General features: G+C 41.1%; 1 long non-coding RNA gene across 2 annotated transcripts; it reads right to left on the bottom strand.

Moving 5' to 3' along the window:
* Nucleotides 1-3,580: 3,580 nt before the first annotated feature.
* Nucleotides 3,581-19,578, bottom strand: LOC111262563 (uncharacterized). 2 transcript variants are annotated; one of them, XR_002681695.2, is made up of 3 exons: nucleotides 19,490-19,578; nucleotides 12,567-18,772; nucleotides 3,581-8,857 (listed from the first exon to the last, which is right to left on the bottom strand). It is a non-coding gene; the product is annotated as an uncharacterized LOC111262563 (long non-coding RNA). The 2 variants fall into 2 exon arrangements; XR_002681696.2 differs by having other exon boundaries at nucleotides 17,605-18,772.
* Nucleotides 19,579-20,035: the final 457 nt, after the last annotated feature.

The raw sequence follows: 20,035 nt of genomic DNA, 5'->3' as shown, positions 1-20,035 counted from the left end.
GCGTAAGCAGCTCTTCAACTTTCAACTTTCTTCGTTCCAGCTCTATCCGGTATCATCTGTCCGTAGGACGCCCTGGCTGAAGTCTTTCTTTACCTTTGCCCCTGCGGCGGCGGCGGCGGCGGCGGCTGCTGCTGCTGCTGTTCGAGGCGTTTGATGTAACTCAGGCGGCTTGGTGGTCCATCCAGCTTTGCTTGCCGCTTCCCTGAGTTTTGTTTGTCTGGGTTAAACACAAATAGAACCGAGCAGACACAACGAGAGTGACAACAACAACAAAAACGGAAACAACGACAATAAAGACTACGACAGTAGCTGAAACAACAATGTTAGCAATGAGAAGTAACAACTATGATGAGCGCCCAAGCGGAGAAGGAGAATTCGGGGCAGGACGAAAACTAACCCTGTGTCTTCAGACAGTACAATTGTGTCGGCAGCTGCGTAACGGGTGACAGCGTCAAACACTTCCACTCTGTGAAATTGATGTATTTGAATGGGATATGAACTGCAAGAGTTACAGGATTTGTTCTCGAGTCGAGGTTTGAAGTGTAATGCCCATCCACGAGTTCATCGCTGGTAGTATATTTTAGATTGACATTGCTATGGCACTTGCGAAGATCTTATGCCGTGTAATCATAGCGTTCATAACATATTGTGTATAAAAGGCTCTCAAGCAATTCCAACTAACTGCAGAACTTAAATGACGGTGAACAGGTTAATTGTCCTACAGACTCTTTATATATAGACAGGCGGAGATATCGCGAACTTACTGTAGTTTGATGGGAACAAACTTCTACACTTTACTTTAGACGAACCTTATAGACAACAAATAAGGGCCGCGCTTTTCATTTAACTGTCCGTTTTTCGAGTCCACCGACTTCCTCGGCGTGCAACATGTGTTTGTTACTATACCGTTATTATCTTATACACGCATATTCATCTTTGTAGAACCTACTTTGTTTGCCGTGAACGAGGGGTTGTTCATTTGAAACTGTCTCAATTAAGACCATGAAAAACTATCAGGCTTGATGTCCTTGCATCGAAACGTAAATACATGGGATGTGGGTCAACATTCAATGCATAAAGCAGCTTTATTGAAACTTCAACTTGAGTTTATAACAGTCAGCTGACTAAGTTAGTACCACAATGAATAGCTTCATGTCTAGCAAAGTTAAGTTAAGGAGTATAAATCTTGTATTTTTGTAAAAATTATGGATACGCTGGTGCAAACCCTACGTTCTCTGTTGAAGGCAATTATACAGTTTTGCTGGCAATGTTGTTATAGGTTAGGACTATAGGGTTTGTATGGCGTATCGTCGTATGGCAAATCACCGAGATTACTGTCGTTAATTTTATATGTAGGGTACACAGGGGTACCGTTCAAGGCTGAATAAGCGAGAACTTCACTGTCTAATTAAATCTATCTTAACTGAGCAATTTAAAGTTAGTTGGTGAACGCCCTGATTTGGAAGAGCACGAATCATTCATAGGTTCATTTCAAGATACAGCTTACGTATAACAGAAGCTATAATTGGGGTAGTGGGAAGCACTATACAGATATTGTCAGTTTATCTTCATATAAGGGTGACCGACATACCATTAAGTCTATTCAATTTATCAACCGCTATAAATATCGTGTCTGTATACATATATATATATATATATATATTTATAAGTATCGTAGCGTACAAATAGAGCTCCTAGCAACGAATATTAGATTTTACTACAATATAGTATGATACAAAACATGTACAAGATCGTAATGTTCTATGTTTATATACTTGTATTTATTAAGGGAGCTTGACATCGACAAGTATAGCGTGAATGAGAAACCGCTAAAAAGTACGGCCATTAAAAATAGAGATGAAACTTGTCGACGAGCAAGGTAACACCTGAAAATAGGAAATGATCAGGATGTGTACATTTACAATGGGAGTGGTAATTAAATTAATAGTCAGTACACAACACTAGAGGACATTCGAAACAAGGTAAAATCGTGGCTAAAGGACGGTCTTGGGCACCCTACAGGAGCCTTTCAACATTACATTTTTTTTTGCCTGTACGTATATGTTTTAGAATTATTTTTTTAATCCTAATTGTACAAGAGGCGCACTATCCGTGCTTTTGACGAATACTGCAAGCGTCGTTTATTACGGCGTCATCCTTCTCTTTACAAAATATAATCTTCTATATGTAGAATGTGTATACCGTCGTTTATTTCATCTTGCTGGTATCCAGTTTGTTTCATTTTAATCCCCCGATAGTATATCTACTAAGAAGTTGCTTAACCCCATGTTCCGTCCTACAAATCTATATTTGTTTGTTTATAATTGTTGTCATCTCTGGCAAGCATCAAACATCTGCGTAGTTTGCATCTTCCAAAGCGGATGGCTAGTAACAGATATAGTTGAAAAGGCAAACCCCTGTTTTATCTACAAATATCTAGGCCAACTAATGGACATCTTCAAGTACTAAATGACGGCAATCACTAATGACAAAAAGCTAAATCATACGACAGAAGTGGGTTCACCCACCATGCGCGCGAACCTAACGGTTTTTGATGATCGGGTGTCTGAGTAGAATATATGAAACTATCGCTTATCTTCTTCAGCCACAGTTAGCGGCCCAGAAGAATCTCGCGAGGATTTATCACGAGTGACATTTTCACTAGTCCAAAGAAATTTACTGTGTAACCTTTAAATATACATTAACTAATATACTATTGTAGTCTTATGGGGGAAGACTGGTTAAGGAACGATGCAGAGTCGTTCTAATACCAATTTAAATAGAATATTTAATATTCTCCATGAGAGACCGTATGCTGATTAATGTTGGTTTGTACAGGAAACACGTTTTCCCTATGATGTTATCCTTAGCGACGCAGTTTCTACGAGTAAACTGGTATATTCTGACCGTATTTAAGCGAGTATCGTATTTAAGAGGTATAGCATATCATAGATAGTTGTATTTTTATGGAATTCGCCGAGGAAAAGTTTACAAAGACTTTTCCCGTTTTTAGATTAACTTTTTTTTCTCGATAAAATTATGCTTGTTGTATTTAGGGGTATTTTGGTTTCCGTATTATAGATCTGCTGCAATAGTACTATATTCAATGCAGTCAACTTGTAATTTCGCTTTTTCAACAAACAAAAAAACACTACGAAGGGCACAATTGCTAACTTCTTAAGATTTATCAAGCAGGTAGATTTCCACTCGTTCCGTTAGTCTCGCCGTGTGATTCGTATTCTGGTTTCAGAGAAGGTCAGCTGGTTTAAAGACATTCATTTTTCACGTTCCCTTTCGTTCGTGGCTTCGAGAAAGGGGGGAAATAAGCCGATTCATGAACGTTCATCATCATCGGTGAAGATACAAAATAACAAGCTTCAGATGCGTATGAGGCTTGTGAAAACACGCTACTGTTGGCCTAAGACTTGCGATTTTTGTGAACTGACTGAAGGTTGTCAAACGGTTAACTCGACTGCAATAACGGAATGATCGAACCCACAGCAGGGTTCCTACCTACGAAGACGAACAGAAGCCGACAACGAACAAAACGTTCCCATAGAAATAATAAAGACATAATGAATAACTTAGACATGTTTAAATATTAGGAAATCTTTATTTGGCCACTATTTATTTGAAGTAGTTGTTCTACTTTTATTTTACCAGACAAGCAATGAGAACAGGCATACACTCACTTGAACAGCATTTATATGTTTTATATACAAATCTAGTTATTCACTTAATAACACAAAAATACCACTGAACTCGTGCGAATTTGGGGTCTATCTATCAAAACAGCACATAAACAACCGAAGTCCGAATACATATTGCCAGAATATGCCGACTTGGATACATGAAAAAGGTATTTTCTTCCCCCCTGTACTATCCCTACTTTTAGCTAATTGAGAAATATCTGGGCATAAAGTAAACAGAATAGTCGAAACTATTTGTTTCCTGCGTTTCTGGGCCCAGTGTCAGGACCCCAGTCGACAACAATTGTATTCATGGACTGGCAGCATCTACAATAGAATCTTTTACTAGCTAACATTAAAGCTTTCAGTTGTATTAAACTTTCGAGGATCGGTAACCTCAAATGCTATCGAAGTCGCTCAGTGGACAAACCTCCGAGGCCTAACCCTTGTGCCGCTTTCTGGCAAACATGTAGTTCGCAGCTATGGCAAAAGCAACTCCTAGACCGGCGTCTTGACCGAGCTCTAGGTTCTGGTGTCCGCAGTGGTGCATTCCTACCAATATGACCGTAGGCGTATGTCAAAACGTATGCATCTTGTTGCTTCTGTAATTGTAGTTGTAGTAATATAGGTTCGTCATTCGCCCAACGGCATCTGTAAACGTTGCCATTTCGCTGGCAAGTTAGTTGAAGCGTAGAAGGACACACTCCAAAATGGTCGGGAACGCCAAAAAAGTAAAGCTTCTCAATTGCTTTTGTGTTCAGTGAATTTTTCAGTCTGCGTGGGTGTGCGCGGCCAACGCTGAAGGAAGTTAGCTCGCATCGCATTATCTAAGCACTTCGATATAGCGCTGTGTTGTCGCGCAGCTCCTGATCACACTACATGATTAGACCGATCCTCGGCTGTTGAGGCCTCAACAATCCATCGAGGTGTGGCCTACTTTGAACCTAACCTATGAGGCCAGTAGTCTTTTCAGTAACAGTAATACAATTTGCTATTGACGCTTACACAGAGACATGAGATCATTATAAATACAGATCTTCGGTGTAAACGATGGCGGTGGTCGTTTGTGGTAGCGGCGGCACCGTTGGTAACAGCAACTTCAATGCTCCAGCAGTTGTGACTTGCACCTGTAATTGCGAATTCGATCGGGTGGAAATGAGTTGATTTCCGTCAACCTAAAGTTCCGCCTACAGCCGCACTTTTCATTTACCACACAAATAACAACGTAGCAGCATTTCTATTTCTATTCAGTCGGGTACCTTGTCGATAATATGGCTGTCAATGAACGATCAGAGGTAATGCAGAGTGCTATGAGCCAGTGTTGTTTTTGCCAGACGCTTGAGTAGATTTCGACAGGCAAAACGGCGTTTGGGTGCAATGATGATATCCTATTTGTCTACCACATAGGTGAAGGGGACGTTGTTTAAAATAGGCAACTACTTCATCTCTGATAGCCTGCGCACGTTACTGATCTGTTGCGATCTGTGCAGTTATAAATGAAATATTTTGTCAGACAGTTGAAATGAGGTTAGCGTAAGTCGATGAGCTGACCGACGACTAAGGTAAAATCTACGGTGTCGTTTCGTTAACCATCAGAGTCGCGCGCGACCACGTTACCGCTGCGCTATTCTCGGGGTTTCCCGCTAACGGTCATGGTATGGGTCTGCAGTGATTGTGAATAAGCTATAAAACAATGTTTATTATGTATATAATTACCAGCGAAGTTCAAACGCTGAAAATTGTTTGGATTCATATTGGTTCAAACGACGTCGATAAGCTCCAATAATTTCTTATTACAGAAACCAAAATTTCTCATTACTATTTAAATTGACAATAAAGCCAGACGTTGTACAGACAGAATACCCGTTGTGTTTACTACTAATTTACCTAGGCATACTTGAATGGCTTGAGTTTATAGATATTGTGCACAGTTTCTTTATTTAATCGCGAATATTATGCTGTATACGTTTGGCAGATCTTGTTTATAAATATTCATTTTTTTCCAAATTATTAACCAGGACACATCTCGTTGGCATCCCTGTCTACTTTTCAGTCACCGATAAAAAAACACAATGTAATGCCCGCCTATGTATTTCCTTATTTTAGTGCCACTGTCTCCGTCAACACATTTACCCCATTCGCACTATGTCCGCTAACTCAGATCAAACGAGGCGCGAATCGCAGCGTCTCGCTCCTATGAGCGCGCCCACACATTTGCCCCCGCTACTTTCTCTCTTTTTTATTGAACGAACGGGTTAGCTCGACGGCTGTTTTATTATTGCGTGTAGAATCGCACAATTGTATCGAGAGCAAAACGACCGCGGTCGGTCCTTCCTTTGATCTTTTTTACAATAATATTTCCCCCCCAAAGCCCTTAAGGAGCACTTCACTTCGCCTCCAATGCAAGTCCGCCAAACTCGCTTCGTGCAGGGTCGAAAAAGCCTTTGCAGTCTCGTTGAACGTAGGATCTGCTGTTGTACTGATAGGGACGGATATTGGAATGCAAAAGTGCAAAGTGTGCTTGGCCTCATGCTATGTTTCATTGAGGAAAATGAGAGGAGGGGCCCGGGGGGGGGGGTCGAACAACCGTGAAGAAAGGTTGTAGCTAGCTTTTATCTGCTGCCTCGCTATCGTTCTCTATTTCTTCGTGGCTCTGTTTCTGTTTTTCGTCGCCGGTTCCCGCAAAGCTTTCAAGCATGCTTCCATTCCTTGCCCCAGCTAGACCCAATTTCGGTCGGCGTCTGCGAAAGTGCAGGCGCCTGCGCGTCCCCAAAACTTGGAATCGCAGTCGAAGTGGGTTTGCTGGCCGCATTGATAACAACATCGGTGATTGTCGTAGCAGCAATTACCCAATGTCCCTAATGGTAGACGTTTAAATGAAAACGATCGGGAAAATGCTAGCGAGAAAACGAAGATCAGGATACAGTGTGATGAAGAAGGTGACAGCCGGCCACGAGGAAGGCGGCAACAACATGCGCTAGCAGGAGAACGCGTTAGGTTACTAAAGGCTAGCTATTGGTGGTCTAAGCATTTAAGCGACTGCAGCAAACCACTCTGTATTTGTCGCCTTGCGTCGTAGGTCGCTAGTGTTCATGCAGCTGCCCCTAAAAGAAAAGCCCAATGGCAGACAACAGCAGCAGCAATAGAAGTAGTACTGATACTGCAGCCTACCTCGAGACGGTAATAGTTGGATTTTAGTTTTGTTTCCCACGATGAAGGCGACGGCAACGATGACGAGAACCATTGAAGCATGTATCAGAATACGTTGAAGCACGTTCAGGCTGCGATCTTCTGCGGGTAGAATGCAATCGCTGTTTGTCCTCTTCGACTGAGCAATACACACCGCTGGTGATGCGCAGCATGCAGTACTGCAGTGCCTACCAGTGGTATTAATGTCAACAAACACGTTAGATGGTTACTAGCTCAAGCTTTGGACATTAGCTTCTTGCGCAAATTGTGAGAACTAATTTGGCAGCCAATTTCTCTACGATTTCCTGGCTGGCCAAGCTTTCTGTGAGGTTGGTTGAGCGGACCGACCGAGGTTAGGGGCTAAGTTTGGAGTGCCACCTAGAAGCCATAGCGGAAATAGAAGTAGAGACAAGAGTAAAAAGTCCAGTAGGAAAGAATACAGAGGGGCAAATAAAAACAAGAAAAACCATCTGGGCTTTTTCTTAGCTAGCTTGTCAGATAACGGACACTCCCAATTCTGTTTGTCTATAGAGCATACATATACACACATACATACACACACACACACACATACACTTAGATACACGAAGCAAAGGCGAATGCTGCTTGTGTTGTAGACACTGAAGCGTCAAAGCAAAATAACAAATATCATCATCGTTCGAGGCTCTGCTACGACATAGCTACGGCTAGAACCCTACTGGCGAAATTGCATTAGACGACCGACTCGCGACCGGCAGCCCAGCTCGATCTCCGAGGTTTCCCCTTGAAGAAAAGCAAGAAAAGAAATGGAGATGTGGAGAAAATGGGCTGTCAGGAAGAACCGGGCAAGCAAACGAGGAATCTTTGACTTGTGCTTTCTGAGGCGTACGCAGACTCAGACATGCATCCTTTCAGTTTGTCTCTCTGACGTGTCTTCTTGCCCTTACTCATTTTACCAACATACCAATGCATCTATCCATGCTAACAGCTTCAATTTTCTTGCTTTTTTCTGCGTAGTTGATGAGCGCGTACATAGTGTTGGCGTATACAGCAGTGCGGCGTAGAGCATGCAAGGCTTTTTATGAAACGGATACAGTTTCGTTTGTCATAATCATAAGGTGTAATATAATAGTCTATCATGCGCAGTTTGCAATTATCTACAAAACCTACATAGGGTTAGGTTCGGCATCGTTAGAACGACCTTGGCTCACATACATACTGGATCGACCTGCCTATCAAGTTAGCTTCTAACATATACCAAGTTTCTCATTATTATGGATTTTATTAGACAGTAAACGCTATTCCAACCGTAAAAGCTAATAGCAAGCGTTTTTCTCTATCGACAGCATATTATTCTTACACTACACTTATTTGGATAGCTCTATGGAGATAAGTGTCGTTGAAGATTTTCAAAAACAAACAACTGGAAGCTTGCCATAGCTACGAAAATGAACAAATCGGCTTAGTACATGATGTGCCTACTATGAGTACTATATACCGTTCTTCTTTAATATAATTTAATGCCTCAATTAGATGGAGCCTGTACGAAATGTAAAGCCTTCGAAGGGTTTTGATGGGCGCAGCTGCTTTTTCGGGCTTTGATTTTGCCCCGCCCTTTCTTCATGTGGGTCTCGGGCGCCGTCGACTAGCCAGTAAAGCTCTTTAAAGACGTTACGCAGCATCTGCGGGTCATCGACATAGTCTGATTGAGAAATTAAGCCTTCGGAAAAGAGGACGTGACCGAAGGACACAGAGCTAAGCTGGCACAGGGATCTCTATAGCAAGGAACATCCGTATGTACGACAACGGTCCGACAAGGAACTTTCCATGAGGTGTCGCTTCTTTGCCAAGAACACGGCTATTTTTTTGGTTCGTTAGGCGGAAAATTTCACGAAACGCTTTAAATTTACGAGCTTTATTCTGGATTTTGCAATCTCGTGCAGGCAGGCAGGCAGGCAGGCAGGCAGTCGTCCCAGGTTAGCTAAACCGTACGGTACCGTCTGTGCGCAGATAAACGGTGTCTTGTTAGAGAGTATACTATGAGAGTTAGTCTATCTAACAGATTGTCGCAATGAAATTGAAGTGGCTACCCTTGTGTCCAATTTCGTTGATGATGGCTACTAACCTCTATGAGTGGATGTAGAGCATCTAGACAGACTTCTTGAATAAGTCTCCAGGGAGACATTCGCACTTGGACTGGTGTCATATTCTTAATACTGTGTGTAAAAGTATTTTTATATAACGGATATAAAAAGGAAGGACAGATACAAAACAGGCATTTGATATATATACATAGATACCGGCCTGCATCAAGTGATTACGCCGGTTTATTGTTCATTTGACCCAAAATATTTATGCTTGTTGCAAAGTGTCTTCCAAAAACATGTGGAAACTTGTCTTAGTCCCACCAACACGTATGCTTCTACTGTACAACTAGGGGGCACTAGGTTAGTGTCCTGCTATGTCCAATAGGAAATAGTTATTCAGTTGCGTCCTTGAATTCGTACGCATGCGTCAGAAAGCACTCATGCGTGCCCCGTAAGATGAATGACATTATTGCGCCCGCCCCTTTCTATGACCGATCTCAAACGAGCGGATTTACGCAAACCTAGAAAATCTTTACGAACAAGTTTCTACGGATATTCTGAGCTCTATACATAAGAGTATTCTAAAACAGCAGATTCTGATTCCACGTAGCATGATTACTATATACAGGGACCTTGGTGTGCATAATAGGTTACTAGGTTTAGGCTTTGGTAAACAACAAAGTGGTGTATCGTTTTACTAAATTGACAAATGGATAGAACTTCAGAAGCCGACGTATAATTAAATGCACATTACAAGTTGAACGGCTCATATGGGATAACGTTGTGAATAAATCATGGATATCCAGCAAAACTTAAAAAGAGGGAAAGGATGTCGCGGGCACTGGAAGTTGAGATCGTACATGGATCTCGCTGCGCGGTATTTTGGACGAATAAGCATTGCACGCTACTGGTTCAAAACCTACACTCATCTCCGACGATGCATGGATAAACACATTCAGCCAAAGTTACATGCAAAAGTTTATCTTCGGGTCTAAAAACTAGAACGAGTACTGCATTGCACGCATATAGAAACTGTCGTACAGCGTTTTCGCTACTACATTCTGCATAAAATGTCACACATGCAAAAAGAATCACGTCTTTAAAATGACTCCCTAGTAGCCTCCTGGGTTCGGTAGTTTTTGTGAGTTCGGTTATTTCTAATGAGGAAACTAAAGCTGAAAATGGCAGTTTCGACATCCTATCATCCTCAAATAGATAATGTAATTCTAGTTAACAGGTTCTGCGTCGATTCATCCTAAAATAGAAATGAATGTTTCTGGTTTTTAAGCATTGCTTCAAACTTCCCACATCCCTAAGTGTCGCACGTGGACATGTTACCGCTGTAGCATTACGAAGACATCAACATACTGCATACGTTCGTGGCAATAAGCGATTCATACGATACATATACCAACGAGTCTCTGTTAGGCGATTTTTACCATTTTGCTGAAAAGCAAAATGCCAAAGAAATACAAAGAAAGTAAAAATGTTTAAGTTGATTGATTGATTACTCGTGAAGCTCGATCAACAAGATGTATTCATCAGGCATGTTTGAGCATGCCCCACACGCGCGTTATTGCTTTCGATTTGTTCCCTACTCTTAAAGGTGGCGTTCAACTTTGAAGGCTCTCTGGCCTATTTTTCGCTTTCTGACGTGTGCGACTTCTTGGTCCGATTTTATTGAGTGCGACGCTAAGCCATCTCGATAGGATCTTCCCATCAAAAGAACAAATATGGGGCTCACTTAATGGTGATTTATTCATGGGAAAGCTATTAGTTGCCATATCGAGATGTCCCAACACTACACAAAGTTTTGCGGACACATGTCCTTGAGGAACTTTGTCATGGAAGGGAGGATAAGGGTCATTAACATAGAAATACGTCGTAATTTTTTAGTGAATCCCTTCAATGCGTATAGCCGCAACCTTGGATACATTGTTATGATGGGGGGTTCTTCCGAAGACTTATAAAGCTTCGACAAACAATGCTGTGCTACAATGTTCAATTCTAACTAATGAACCTAGCAGTAATGTATCAATATTGTTCTCGGTGATGATTAGACAAATAACTTATGTTTAATATAACAGCAATAGTTAGTTATTCCAACTGCTTCAACAGTGAGATGGTTATAAAATACAAGCCAGTTACCCCCTACGTAGTGAACATAGAGCCCGAGATATAGCCTAATGCTTTGCCTCTCGGCTGGCAGTATTTAGTGCGGCATCTATTTCTCTATGAAACACCACTCCTTCGTACGGGATGAGCCAGGCAGCCAATTTAAATATATATGAAAAACCATTTAAATCGCTTACACGAATCATTTGATTGAGAAATTATTCGAGGTGTTTAAACAAATGCGTCAGAATATGCTAGCTTCCGACAAACTCTACTCATTTGCTTAAACCTTATGCTCACGCCTGATGATGATACATTGATAGACAACATGGCAATTGAGGCACTGCAAAAAAAAAATCCACTTATTTAAATAATTGTGCGTTTTTGGGTTTATAGACGAGTTTATAATGCTGCAGAGAATATCTGTCATTTGTTAACTTCTGATTTGTCTTTGATGGTCTATTACTTAGCGCCTTTCAGACGAGTCACTTTGACGCAGAATTTAACAAACTTATATTCTGAAGCGCATGCCAACGGTAATGAAGGCTGGGATGCCCCTGAAAGCTAATGAATGTTGATAATATTTTTATTGACGTTATTTCGGATGCACTTGAGATATACGACGTGACAATTACGTTGCCAGCCTAAAAAGGCCAAGTGTTTTCCTCTTTGCCATATTTTTAAGTGATGGAACCAGTATCGATGTGTCAGCCTACTTCTCGATAAAGGTAGCCGCTATTATAACGCAATGTACCACATTCGTAGGGAAAAATGTTTCGTTCAGGTAATTGTAACTGATAATTAAGTGCATATCCCATCTCGGCTAAGGAGATGCGTTCGGAGGAAGATTACTTACTATACAATCTGTATATCAAATGTTAGCTCATCAATATTTTACGCGTTCGGGGACTGAAGCCAAACAGGAGAAAGTCTAGGACCGTAGAGCTTGCGCCGCTTCCTAGCGGAAGAGGTATGCCATCGTTAATCAACAACACGAAGAACAAAGCAATATTCAGTTTTGATCTGTATTAAAATAAACCGATTCATCGACGAATTTCAATTTAATCTTGAATCTGTCTTAAAAACGTCACAACTTCTCTCAGTTTTGTCACATTGACTCACTATGGACAGATCAGGAATCGTTCAACATCGAGTACGCAGGAATATGTTATCTGCGATGACGGAAATTCAACCAAAAATATACTCTATATACAGGGTGGCGCAGAAATTTCTTATATAGTATATATAGGGCGATAGTTTGCAAAAAAAACACTTTACAATTATAGAATCTTCATTAAGTAAATACACTTATAAATCCGCTCTTTATGCTAATGGCCTTTTGCTATTTATTAGATGTGACACAAAGACTTTTTAACAGTTAAGCTACCCTTTTTAATCTCCAAAATGCTTGAGCCACTATTGTCCTATAAAAGTTGGCATAATAGATGCACCACTCTATAGCAATGTTCCAATCTACAGTACAGAAAAGTGCACTACCAGTACTCACCTATGCATCTGCAAATACTCTTAAAAACCATCATCATCTTACAAACGACTCCAACGACTATAACACCATTAAAGTGTAACCGTAGTTTCTAACTTGACCATCCGCAAAAAATTAAAACGGAAAGCTGGTTTCCATATAGCGATTACTACTAGCCATGATGACACACTCGAACAGAAGCTGCTTCAGAGGAAACAGGAGCTGAAGGACGGGAGCCCGTTATTGATTTTTCAACACTGTCACTATGCGTCGGTGAATGTGTGTATATGTCAGCATAACACACGCTTCAACGCAGGGGACGGATGGCCGCTTGTTTCGCCGATCTGCGTCAGTCGAAGAAGAGATGGACGGCGCAGTGACAGGCGGTCGACACGTGGATCGGAGGTCGGAGCTGAGCGAAGCAAAAAGGGGGTCGTGGAACCATCGGAGAGGAAACTGGGTAAAAGTAATCCATCAAGACGAACTAGAGAGAGTCACCATCCGAGCGTCAGTTGACGGTCCGTAGGTAGCCCTCGCAACATGCAGGGCTCAAAAATACTCTCTCCGCGCATTCGGACAACGTCGTCCATGCCGTTGTTTCGAGCATTGGTTAACCCCAAAGCCGCTGAACAACAAGGCGGGAGGACACGCCTTAGACGTCATGATGTCATGATCACAGCTCGGTAAAGATCAGCAAACGACGGTGGCAGAGAACAACGAGTAAACTACTCATACAGAAAGAGCAAATAGGGCCAGCACTAAAGTGAGCGATGGAGATGGTTGGGACGGGCAGTTTGCCTCTGGGGCGGATTTTCCCTACAGTTCTCGGAACGTTTCAGGGAAGACACAAAGTTGACTGACGTCTCCTATGTCGTTCTTCAAACCCATGCCGTCCCGTCACCGTCAATGTTTTTCTTTCTTATTTTTCCTCCAACATTCCTTGCGCCGTCTCTCTTCATCCGTTTGACAGCGACCATTGCGAAGTGACCCAGTCCGATCTAACCCGTCATTCGCCCCACACGAACTCTGCCCATCCATCGAAATCTATGGAAGGTACGAAGAAGGCTTGATGGTGCGATCCTGTGCCATGTAAGCTGCAATCGAAGGATGGAACCAGAAGTAGCCCCGAGGGGTAAACAAGGAGCTCCTATTTGCATAGGGCCGTCGACTCAAACCACTTTTTGATTACCCGTGGCGAACAGTTTTAGTTGCGTGACATTTTTGTAATGATAATAAGAAGGTACTCAAGCGCACAGTCTAAAGCAGCAGTAGCTGCGGTGACGCAGACAGCATGTTAGTTATTACTGTTGATTTTTTACTGCTTCGTGATTATTAACACGTTATAACAATGTATCGGTACTAGCATAATGTAGGATCAACGCTGACATGATATATTAACTAACTTGTTTCAGACTGCAGTAATATATGAGTAGGTTGAATATCTTCTGGAAATTGCATTCAAATTTTCACTGCGATGATAGATCAGTAAACGCTTTCCATATCTGTATGTAGTTTCAATAGAAATGCACCAGGAACTGCAACATAACCTGACGTTTGAGCTCACGCAAATTGAAAGTGTCATAGAGAATGCAATAGGATTCGATTCAAAATAAAACCGCCTGCGAGAGTATCATGGTCGTGATTTATAACATTTTATTGATTTATGTGCTGGGTTCAAAAAGACAGCCGTTATATAGAACGCTCCCAAATGTGGGCCCCATTTAAGAACCTTTACTAACCACATTGGTACTTACTACAGGTACGAATCGATCACAGATCTCCTTACAAGTAGTTGTATCCTGCCGCTGTTGCGGCGGATTAGAGATACGTTGTATTCCAAAGTGTTTCCCGTTTTGTTGTCGACATACGCTTTTCAATGAGAATTCCGTAAATTACACCTGATCGTCCAATGAACGCATATATGGGATTATTGAGAGTTCACAAATCTGATTGATCCTCAAGATTCGTGCACCTGTGCACCCTGTATGTACGTTGCGCACAGCTTCAGCTACGTGGGAGAGAAAAGCGTTGCAGCTAGAATAGGACCCTTTGACGGTTTGCATCGTAGCACTCGTAGTTGGAATTAGCTCAATAAGTTGAACTAGAAACACGGGTTTGTCTGTGGCAGTTCACATGTCTCCACACGGAACATGCACGGATCTGCTTGTAAAGCGGGACGTACGCGTTTGCGCCACAAACAGACGCTACACAGAGATACATCAAAGTGGTCGATTCAACAAGCGGCCGTCTTAGTAATTTGAAGTTTCGAGTTTTATGCCCTCTAATAGTGCCTTAGCTAAAAGCTGTTTCGTATGACTGACTTTTTCGAGTACAAAACGAACCATCTGTCTACGCCCGGCTTCCAACGCAAATCCCAGTCTCTAAACTTATGCGCCTCTACGCTTAGTAGATAAACTTATGGGAAACGCAGTGAGGAGGTGACTATCATACGGCGTTCGGCAGAACTGTTCAAGAAGCTGTTTCTTAACTGCTGGAAAAGATCGCCTGCCTATTCTATATGTGTCCCAGTGCAAGTTATCAAAAAAAAAAATGCACGCGTAGCAGTTCATGGAAACGTCTCAATGCATGAAATGTTCAACGTTGCACGTTGAGACTCTCACCCACTAAAACTTGTATCGTTTGGTTCTGATAGAATACTGCGTCTCATCTTATTTCGTCAGAGAATCATGCAATAAAAAAGAAGCAAGCTCCTTCACTTGCATAATATGTTGTTTATGCTTCTTCATCTACGTTGATCTAGTGGCCTTTATTTGTGTTCGTATCTGAGAAGCATTCATTGTTTTGATCAACAGAATCACCGTCATAAATCGTTGCCGTTGACAGAAAATATAATTAGCCATTCCCAGAAGTTAGCCGTACCAGCTCGAGCTTTGTGTTGACGGAAATTTCAAAATCCGGGTATCTTTTGCCCCTAACATTAAGACACATGACATCTTGCTTTGCGTATAGTGCCTACATGATGCTAGGATGACGGAATTGTTTACTTATTTAAACATATTTTATTTGTTCATTTTCCAAACAGAATCTCCGATGAGAACATCCGATAGAAAATTACTTATGCTAAGGGCTGACGAGATTTTCAAAAAAAATTAATTAATAGAAGTTTTGACTGAGACAGGTCACTGTGCCCTTAGTTTTGTATGATATTATTGTTCATTCCTTTTTGCATTTATTATGTAAATTCGGATATTAACATAATACAGAACCTCGTAAATGCTCGTACTGAGCTCATGACGCAGGCTGCGACTCGTGATTTAACTCACTGAAATTACATGTATGTATTGATAGACCTCGACCGTTAACTCATTGGAGGAATTTCTATATTGCAAGTGGTAGTTTTTACATAAACATGTTTTTTTCCTCATGCTATATATAAATATTCATTTCTGGCGTTTAACTCTTACGCATAAATCTGGCCTTCTAATATGCGTCTACTAGACAACGCGGTATTGAGTACTCCCACAACGATTGCGTCCTAGCCATAGGGAAGGTACAATGCCGTATTTCATAATGGCTTCGCAGCAAAAATTAAAGATGGGGCCCATAAAGCTTTAAGGACGGTAGAGCATGATTGTCCCTGATCACAGATTGATGTCATAAACTGTGTTGAATAATGCATTCGGGATTCACAATCTGTGAACTTGCAGTATTCACAGGAAGCTCATGTAAGATGTATTAACAAAACAGTACTTGATTAAAACACAATTGCAACAATATGACAACACCTGTCAAGCTCGAGCTAGCAAATGTCAGGCACGTTCGTTGCGTAAGAGTACAATTGTTATAACCCTTAAAGTGGTAGAATGTATATTATCTAAAAGAACATGGTATACAATGATGATTCCAACCAGCTCGTTGTGTTAACTAACAAAGACGCGAGCTGAGGCAACTGAAATAGAAAAGGAGGTAGAGGTGTCTTGTAGAGGAATCGATGATTTCTGGCAGATCGAAGCGCCGTTGTGTTGTATAATTCGTCGACCATTGTGCTAAAATTGTGCTTTTCGCAATCTGTCTGTCATCTCAAAGGACGAAGGAAACCTCATATAAAAAAAGAAATTATAAATCATGGGTTGCTGGCAGTCCAACGAAGCCAAATTGAGACTATCATTTATATTCGATTCATTCGTAGCATGTCGTAATGCAGGTGGCACAAAAGTCTTTTGACCATTTGAAGAGAACCCGTTTAACACACTGTACTTCTTTCAAACTCTAGTAATTTTGCCATGTGTTACTCCCTGCTACCTAAATAGCTATAAAATGTAACTCAAACTATAACATGGCCTATTTTCAATCTGTCAAAAGGCTTTTGCTTACACCGATATGAAATAACCTGGCAAATAGGAACAAGCAGAATCTGTCTAAATAATCACCATTAAATAGAAGGACGAAATTTCGCTCGGGTTTTTGGGGAACTTTGTATCCAAGCGTCAAGAAAACTATAGTTCACCTTAGTTGTGCATACTTTGTTAGCACATAATTTAAGGTTAGTAGCAGCTTTGTTATCGTATAATTAGAAATAACATGTCCTGTATTTATCAGTATTGAGTTTTGGACGACTACGCAGCTTTTCTTTGTATTGAATCGGCAGAGATTGATTTACAGGTTCAATACGAAGATATGATTATCGGGACTTTACAATAGGGTGTATCGCGATGTGGAAAATTAAATTTTTGCGCGCAGAACTCGGTAGTGGTGAGTGGCCTACCGTCGAGACGGATTACGGCAACTCGGTGTATGGATAATTGTGTAATAACACTGCATTGACAGATCTTTTAGAAGGCATTATTACGTGAGGAATTTCGGCATGCTGCTTATCAACTGTATTATTCTCCAGTCTCGAAGATTTTCCAATAGCTCAAGAAGTTCCGCCCATGCTATTAAGACAAGGTAAACTAAATCCATTTCGCAAATTCTGATATTGTTTCTAATTGAGCTACTTTGGGATCTGTTTACTTTAGGCGACTTACTGCGTCTTATTATACATAAGATCTTCTGACACATAATCCATCGTGCAGCACCACTTGACTGTTAACAAACTTACAAGGTGGAAACTGATGAAGCCTTTTTGCGCTTTCAGTGCGTTACTGCTTTCGGTTAGTGATTTGAAGCACTAATCCTCACAATAAACTTCTCGAATAGATGTGTCTAAGCTTTCCCCCACACGGCCAATAACCAAAGACACTGACGAAGGTTTCAATGAATAGCCGAAGGTCCAACAACATTCATTGTATCCTAAAATAGGTTTCTTCCATTTTCATTTATAACGTATTGACGCTGATAAACGACCTAACTGTAATATGCTTGCCGAACAACGCTTCAGTCGCAAATCTGAAAGTAGATGACTTAACAATTTTCGCTATTGAAATAGACAAATAACTTACTTCTAAGTAGGATCTGTTCGAACGACGAAACCTCAAGCTGTCGTCATCACTTGCTTAGCTTAATACCAAGATTGTTAAAGTATTGTTATTTTAGGAAGATTGGAATTATTTTTCAACGCGAGTCAATTTTTTGCCAAATAAACCAAGCGGTTAGGGTGATTATGTGTTAGTGCATCTAACGTTCAATGTTCTTACGACTGATACACGTAACGATGAATACAAAGAAGTTGTAGTGACTGATAGCTGAGATGTTTCGTTACTCCCTGAGAACGCTTTGTGTTCACGACTGCCTGCAGTTAGACCTGTGCAGGAACAACGTCCTCCTTGTCTTGACCTATCCTCCCAAACTAGTCCTGACAAGTACCGTAACAGAGGCAGTTGGGTCCAAACATCGTCTTGACACCACAACATTCATTGATATCGCATGGCCTCACTTATACGACCTCACTGGTAATGTCAATAATCTCGTTTAGTCGCTGAGCCGACTCAATTCAAATGGGTCATCATCGCCGATTGCTGATTTTGCCTAACATAGACGCGGGCATCGAAGATAGCGTTTGACAAATTCTTGCTTCAAATGCTTGCTTCATTCCAGTCGCTACACTCGTTCGTGAAGCCGTTGAGTTAAACAGTGTTCTTTGTTTCGGTATGCCGATTCGCGTTTTACTATCGTGTGTAGCTGCCGTTGCTACCTGGTGGGCAAATTGACAGGGCATTTGCCATTGACATGCATACCGTTGCCCTTACCGATCGCTCTCGCGGTGGCGTGCAGCTTGCCCGCTAGGGAAAGACGCCACGGCTCGATGTCAACGTTGTCAAAGGAATAACCTGTATAGAAATATGTATGTCGGTTATATATTTATATTACTGTTACCGAATGTATGATGTATGACAAAAAGCTGGAAATATATTTATCCGTGAATAAATATAAGGACTGTTTAAATTGTATGTAGAAACGAGGGTTAGAGTAATCAACAAAGAAAGGCAATTTCTTTTCCTAAGGTAAGGAAAAATTGGATGAATCGTAATAGTGTGTCCTTGTCATATTCATTTGGAATATCATATGGAAAATAGGCATTTCAATGTGGACTTCAATCGAACAAAGCTAAAAGGGACGTCCTCTTCTACTAGCGTTAAGCACGAACAGAAGTATCACAGTGTGTTAGTACTAAGATCCGATCGAGATATTGCAATTCCTGAACAATACCGTCAGCTAATAAACAAATCATAGTAAAAACAATATATATGTTTAAAAAACCTGGCCGCGATAATCCAATCTGTGCAATTGGCCAATCTCGATGATGATGATGGTAGAATAATTAAGTGCAACTAATAGTAATTTCTGGGACAATGTTCGTAGCGGCGGGTTAGTGGGTTAATTTTTCTTCTTCTATTCATCTATATACTGTATATGGAGTGGCGCGAGGAAAGATGGCTACAAGAGAAAAATTCGGATCATAACTATGTGACCTTTATAGACAAACCTTATGTCAAGTCGTACCCTATGCTAAGGTGCCGTGCATACACAGGCTCGATGACATTTACCTGTTGCGTTACCTAACTGAGTTTCAACATTGTCGATGAATGACAATACCGCTCCTAAATTGTCTCATTTAAATTAGGTCTAAACCTTTGTACGTCACCGATTTTATTTTCAACCATTTTTAGCTGTCCACTCAGGCCAGTGTTGGGTAAGCGTTTGTACGTCCCAGACTTTTATATCTACAACATCCAAACGCATTTCACTTGCAATGAGCAGCTTGTTACGCGGTCCGAACATTTGTACCTTTGACCTTATTAATGTTTCTGAATTCGCGAATGAAGACGTTTCTCATTAATGAGAGGTTATATGTCATCAGACTATAGTCACAGTCAATATTCATTAACTGAAATAACTAAGAAAAAGAGACATTTAGGTAATTATTTTCTCTTTAGACTTGAGTTTCCTTTCTGACTAATTGGTTTAACTGTAATTTTTAACCAGCCTTGTCTTGGAATAGTTCATCCGATTATCTTCACATTATAGTGATCATTAACTATTATATGAACCTTTAATAAATTTCGATTGAACGAAGATCCGAATATAGGCGC

Source organism: Varroa jacobsoni, unplaced genomic scaffold (assembly GCF_002532875.2).
Source record: "Varroa jacobsoni isolate VJ856 unplaced genomic scaffold, vjacob_1.0 scaffold_674, whole genome shotgun sequence".
Taxonomy (NCBI): domain Eukaryota; kingdom Metazoa; phylum Arthropoda; class Arachnida; order Mesostigmata; family Varroidae; genus Varroa; species Varroa jacobsoni.
This window is presented reverse-complemented; position numbering and strand designations above follow the sequence as displayed.